We start from the raw sequence: 6,544 nt of genomic DNA, 5'->3' as shown, positions 1-6,544 counted from the left end.
CCCTTCTCACAGGGGAGGGAAGTCAGGTGCAGGCAGGTGAAGTGGCTGCCTGAGACCCCCAGCCTGCCAGGACAGTGACTGACACGCAGGCAGTCTGTGTTCGGGACCCTCGCTCTATGGCCATCTTCCTGGGACACCTGCCAACCCAACGAGGAGCATGGATGCTGACACGGGATCAGAGCAGGCATGGGGATGCTGTTGCAAAGAGGAACTGGCCTCAGGTGTCAGCTCTGACACCCGAGATGGGTCCCTTCTCTGCATGAGGGTCAGAGCAGAGGTGGCTTCCCCAGCTCCTGTCCCTGGGTCCCAACAGCTAGTGCAGTCTCTGTAACTCTGCCTGTGAGTGCAGTCGCTTCAGCTCGGGCCCAGAAGGAAGAAGCCACTGTCAGCTCCCTCTCACCTGCCTTATCCTCAGGAGCCCACAGCTCACTACACCTGCAACAAGGTCCCCGGCTCAGTGGCCGCGGACGGTGGCACCTGACACAGTTCACACCCCCATGCCTGAGAGCACCCCGCCAAGGGTGCAGGGGCTTTGCCGGCCTAGCCCAGTGCAAGCTGGCCTGGGCCCACAGAGGGCCCTGCAGATGTGCTAGGCTGGGGGCCAGGGCACGCTCCTCTAGCCAGGCAGCTTCTCTTCTGAGCTGGAACACCACCGTCCTGGGTCCTTGCCCTCTCCTTCCTCCTGTCCATCTGCCAGGTCCTGTGGCCTCGATGACCCACGTCCTCCCATACCCACCCCACTCCTGCAGGGCCTCTTCCCACAATTCACATGTGCCCCTCATTCTTCAAGACCCAGTTCCCATGCTTTCCAAAAGTGTCTCTTCCTCACTCTGCACCTCCCGCCACTCACCCCATGGGACCCTTAGGCTTTGTCAAAACACCCAGCCTGGCACAGCCCCCATCTCACACACACCTGGGCTCAGCCCCACCGAAATGTGCCCTCATGAGTGGGGTACCAGCAGGGCTCTAGGGAGGCTCTTCTGCCACCAGGAGGCTTGGGGTGTAGATGCAGAGTGAGGCCACCTTGCTTCCTCTGCTGGCTGACCCTGGCCTTCCCTCTTGCCCAGCCCACACACCATCCCGGCACCTTACCCCGTGGTGTCTGGGACAGGGCTCTGCAGAGAAGCCTCGGCCATCCTGATTCAATTATGGCTGCTCAAGGGACCTAGAGTTGGTCTCAATCATATTTATATTTATAATTTTTTGCCACTCTGTGGCCTATGGAGTTCCTGGGACAGGGATCTGATCCGAGCCTCTGTCTTGACTGGGCCAGGCTGGGGATCAAACCCACTGCGTCCCAGTGCTCCAAAGATGCTGCCAGTCCTGTTGTGTCATAGCAGGAACTCCAGTCCATTCTATTTTCTTAGTAAAGTTACACATGTTTACCCCCACTCTATAAATTATTTTAGAAATATGTATGCATTTTCACCCTGAGGAGCTTCATCGATACTATAGATACATGAGTCAAAAAACTAAACGCAACTTGTCAGAAGTTCCATTTTCATTTCCATGTAAGATAGGGCACATTTAACATTTTGGAATAATATGGGCACTGGAGATTTTATCTGAATCTATAAGTACCATTTGTAAAATATTAGGAGTGTTCTCTCCCCATCCAACCCCATTCCCCATAATGTAACTTTCAACACGATAGCTTTTTAAGTGATTTATAGAGAGATTGTTTATAATAGCTAGCACTTGTAATATCAAGATCAAACTTCCAGGAATGATTTCTAAATCAGTACTAAATTTCCTAACCTCATATTTAAAAAAAAATTTTTTTTTCTTCTTTTTTGGCTTTTTAGGACTGCACTCTCAGCATATGGTGGTTCCCAGGCTAGGGGTCAAATCGGAGCTGTGGCTGCTGGCCTACACCACAGCCACAGCAACATTGGATCCAAGCCACATCTGTAACCTACACCATAGCTCACGTCAATGCCAGATCCTCAACACACTGAGAAAGGCCAGGGATTGGACCTGTGTCCTCATGGATGCTAGTCAGATTCATTAACTGCTGAGCCACAACAGGAACTCTGTCTTTTTTTTAATGGTTGCACCTGTGGCATATGGACGTTCCTGAGCTAGGGGTTGGATTGGAGCTGCAGCTGCCAGCCTACACCATTGCCACAGCCACATGGGATCCAAGCTACATCTGCAACCTATGCCGCAGCACTCAGTAACACCAGATCCTTAAGCCACAGAGCAAAGCCAGGGACTGAACCCACATTCTCACAGACAATATATCAGGGTTTTTAACCTACTGAACCACAATGGGAACTACTAAACTTTATTTCATCAGATGGTTTTTGTCAGCATTGAATGGGAAAAAGGGGTGAGATCATTCAAGCTAACAGCCCTTTCCTAGACAATTCTTTGTGGTCGAAATAATCAAAGGAACAGATGTGACATAAAAGACTTCATGAAACACAAAAGACCCTGAATTGCCAAAACAAATCTTGAGAAAGAAAAATAAAACTTGAGGTATTACACTCCCTGACTTCAGACTATACTACAAAGCTATAGCAAACAAAAGAGTATGTTACTGACACAAAAACAGACACATAGATCAATGGAACAGAATAAAGAACCCATAGATAAACCCACACACTTATGGTCAGTTAATCTATAACAAAGCAGGCAAGAACACACAATGGGGAAAAGACAGTCTTTTCAGTAAGTGGTGCTGGAAAAACTAGAAAGCTACATGTAAAAGAATGAAATTAGACATTTTCCCACCATCATATACAAGAATAAACTCAAAATGGATTAAAGACCTAAATGTGAGATGGGAAACCATAAAACTGCTGGAAGAAAACATAGGCAGAACACTCTTTGACATAAATTGTAGCAATATTTTTAAATTTTTTCTCCTAAGGCAAAATAAGTAAAAACAAAAATAAACATAGGGGCTGGCCATTTGGGAGATGGGATTAGATGGTGGAGCAGTAGGAGTGGCATGCACCTTCTCTCATAAAAACAACAGCATTAAAACCAACTGCTGAACAACCTTCAACAAAACAGACTGCAAACTATCAAAAAAAAAAAAATCCTATTCCAGAAGACAAAGAGAAGGCTACATCGAGAAGGTAGGAGAGGTGATTATGCAATATATGCAAACCCCATAACTGCCAGGTGGGCGTCCCATGGACTGGAAAGTAACTATATCGCAGAGGCTCACCCATGGGAATGAGAGTTCTGAGCCCCATGTCAGGCTCCCACACCTGGAGATCTGACATCGGGAGGAGGAACCCCCAGAGCATTTGGCATTGAGGGCCAGCGGAGCTTGTGCACAGGTGATCCACAGGGCTGGGGGAAACAGAGACTCCACTCTTGAAAGGCACACCCAGACTTTCATGTACACTGAGTCCCAGGGAAAAGCAGAGATTTTATAGGAATCTGGGTCAGACCTGCCTGTGGTTCTTGGAGGATCTCCTGAGAAAACAGGGGGGGCCTGGCTTATTGTGCAGGAAGTACATTGGAGGCAAAGGTCTTGGGAATAATTATCAGCATGAGCTCATCTAGAGGTGGCCATTTTGGAACAATCTGGCCCCACCCATCAGGTCTGAGAAGCCCCAGGCCAAACAATAAACTGGGTGGGAACACAGCCCCACCCATCAGCAAAGAGGCTTCCTAAAGACCCCACTGAACCCCCAGGCACAGATCCACCTCTAATCACACCCAGAGACAAAGCCCCACCCAGCAGACGTATAAGAATCAGCTCCACCTACCAGTGGGCAGGCACTAGTCCTCCCACCAGGAAGCCCACACCAAGCCCCCATACCTCCTTCAGCCACAAGAGGGGCAGGCATCAGAAGCAAGAAAGGCTACAATCATCTGCAAAAAGGAGACCACACCAAAAATCTATACAATGAAAAGGCAGAGAATTATGAATCAGATAAGGGAACAAGGGAAAAAAAAACAAACAGAAAAACAGCTAAGTGATCTGGAGATTATCAATCTCCATGAAAAAGACTTTAGACAAATGATAGTAGAGATGAATTCAAGATCTTGAAAATAAACTGGAGGCAAAGATTGATAAATTACAAGAAACACTGAGCAAAGAAATAGAAGATTTAAGGATTAAGCAAGCAGAGGTGCAAATTAAAATAACTGAAATAAATTCAATGGAGGAGTTCCTGTTGTGGCGTAGCAGAAATAAATCCCACTAGTAACATGAGGTTGCGGGTTTGATCCCTGGCCTTGCTCAGCAGATTAAGGATCCAGCATTGCTGTGAGTTGTGGTGTAGGTCGCAGATGTGGCTCAGATTCCATGTTGCTGTGGCACAGGCTGGCAGCTGTAGCTCCATTTCAATCCCTAGCCTGGGACCTGCCATATACCTTGGGTGTGGCCCTAAAACAACAACAACAACAAAACCAAAAAACAAAACAAAACAAAAAAACACAGAAGCAACCAATAGCAGAATACAGAAGAATGAATAATCAAGGTGGAGGACAGACTAGTAGCAATCACTGACGTGGAACAGAAAAGAGAAAAGATTGAAAAGAAATGAAGGCAGTCTAAGAGAACTCTGGGACAATGTTAAATGCATTGACATCCATATTATAGGGGTACCAGATGGAGAAGAAAGAAAGGGTCAGAGAAAATATTTGAAGAGATAATAGCCAAAAACTTCCCTAACATGGGGAAGGAATCACTCACTCAAATTCAGGAAGCGCAATGATTACCATGTAAAATAAACCCAAGAAGGAACACCCTGAGACACATATTAATCAAAGTGAATAAAACTAAAGACAAAGAGAAAATATTGAATGCATCTATGGAAAAGGAACAAATAACATACAAGGGAAACTCAATAAGTTTATTGGCAGATTTTTCAACAGAAACTCTGCAGGCCAGAAGGGCATGGCATGATATACTCAACATGATGAAAGGAAAAAACCTCCAACCAAGATTATTCTACCCAGCAAGGCTCTCGTTCAGATTTGAAGGAGAAATCAAAACCTTCTCAGATAAGCAAAAGCTGAGAGAATTCAGCAACACTAAACCAGCCTTACAACAAATACTAAAGGAACTTCTATAGGCAGAAAAGAACAAGAGAAGAAGCAAAGGAAAAAGAGCAGCAAAAACAAATCCAAAGTAATTAATAAAATGGCAATAAGAACATACATATCAATAATTACCTTAAATGTGAATGGACTAAATGCCACAACCAAAAGACATAGACTGGCTGAATGGATACAAAAACAAGAGCCATATATATGCTGTCTTCAAGAGACCCACTTCACTTCTAGTGACACGTACAAATTGAAAGTGAGAGGATGGAAGAAAATATTTCATGCAAACGGGGATCAAAAGAAAGCTGGAGTAGCAATACTCATATCAGACAAAATAGACTTTAAAATGAAGAATATTTTCAGGGACAAAGAAGGCCATTACATAATGATCAAAGGATCAATCCAAGAAGATGTTATAACAATTTTAAATATCTATGCACCCAACACAGGTTCACCACAATATATAAGGCAACTGCTAACAACCTTAAAAGGAGAAATTGACAATAACACAATCATAGTGGGGGACTTTAACACCCCACTTACAGCAATGGACAGATCAACCAGACAGAAAATCAATAAGGAAACACAGGCCCTGAATGAAGCATTAAACCAGATGGACTTAATAGATATTTATAGGACATTCCATCCAAAAGCAACAGAATACACATTCTTCTCAAGTGCACATGGAACATTCTCTAAGATTGACCATATCCTGGGCTACAGATACAACCTCAGTAACTTTAAGAAAATTGAAATCATATCAAGCATCTTTTCTGACCACAATGCTATATGACTGGAAATCAACAACAAGAAAAAAACTTCAAAAAACACAAACACGTGGAGACTCAACAACATGCTACTAAACAACCAATGGATCACTGAAGAAGTCAAAGAGGAAATTAAAAAATACCTAGAAGCAAATGACAACAAAGACACAACACTCCAAAACCTATGAGATGCAGCAAAAGCAGTTCTAAGAGGGAAGTTTGTAGCAATACAAGCCTATCTCAAGAAACAAGAAAAATCTCAAATAAACAACCTAACTTGATACCTAAAGCAACTAGAAAGAGAAGAACAGACAAAACCCAAAGTTAGCATAAGCAAAGAAATCATAAAGATCAGAGCAGAAATAAAGGAAATAGAAACCAAAAAAAAAAAAACATAGAAAAAAATCAATGAAAGTAAAAGCTCTTCTTTGAAAAGATCAACAACATTGATAAACCCTTAGCCAAACTCATCAAGAAAAAAAGGAGGACTCAAATCAATAAAATTAGAAATGAAAAAGAAGTTACAAAAGACATCACAGAAATATAAAGGAGCATAAGAGACTACCACAAGCAACTATATGCCAATAAAATGGACAACCCAGAATAAATGGACAAATTCTTAGAAAAGTACAATCTTCCAAGACTAAACCAAGAGGAAATAGAAAAGATGAACAGACGAATCACAAGTACTAAAATTGAAACTGTGATTTAAAAACTTCCAACAGGAGTTCCCCTCATGGCACAACAGAAACACATCTAAT

The sequence above is a fragment of the Sus scrofa genome, chromosome 3, assembly GCF_000003025.6.
Source record: "Sus scrofa isolate TJ Tabasco breed Duroc chromosome 3, Sscrofa11.1, whole genome shotgun sequence".
NCBI lineage: Eukaryota > Metazoa > Chordata > Mammalia > Artiodactyla > Suidae > Sus > Sus scrofa.
The sequence above is the reverse complement of the archived record's forward strand: the minus strand, read 5'-3'. Positions refer to the sequence as shown.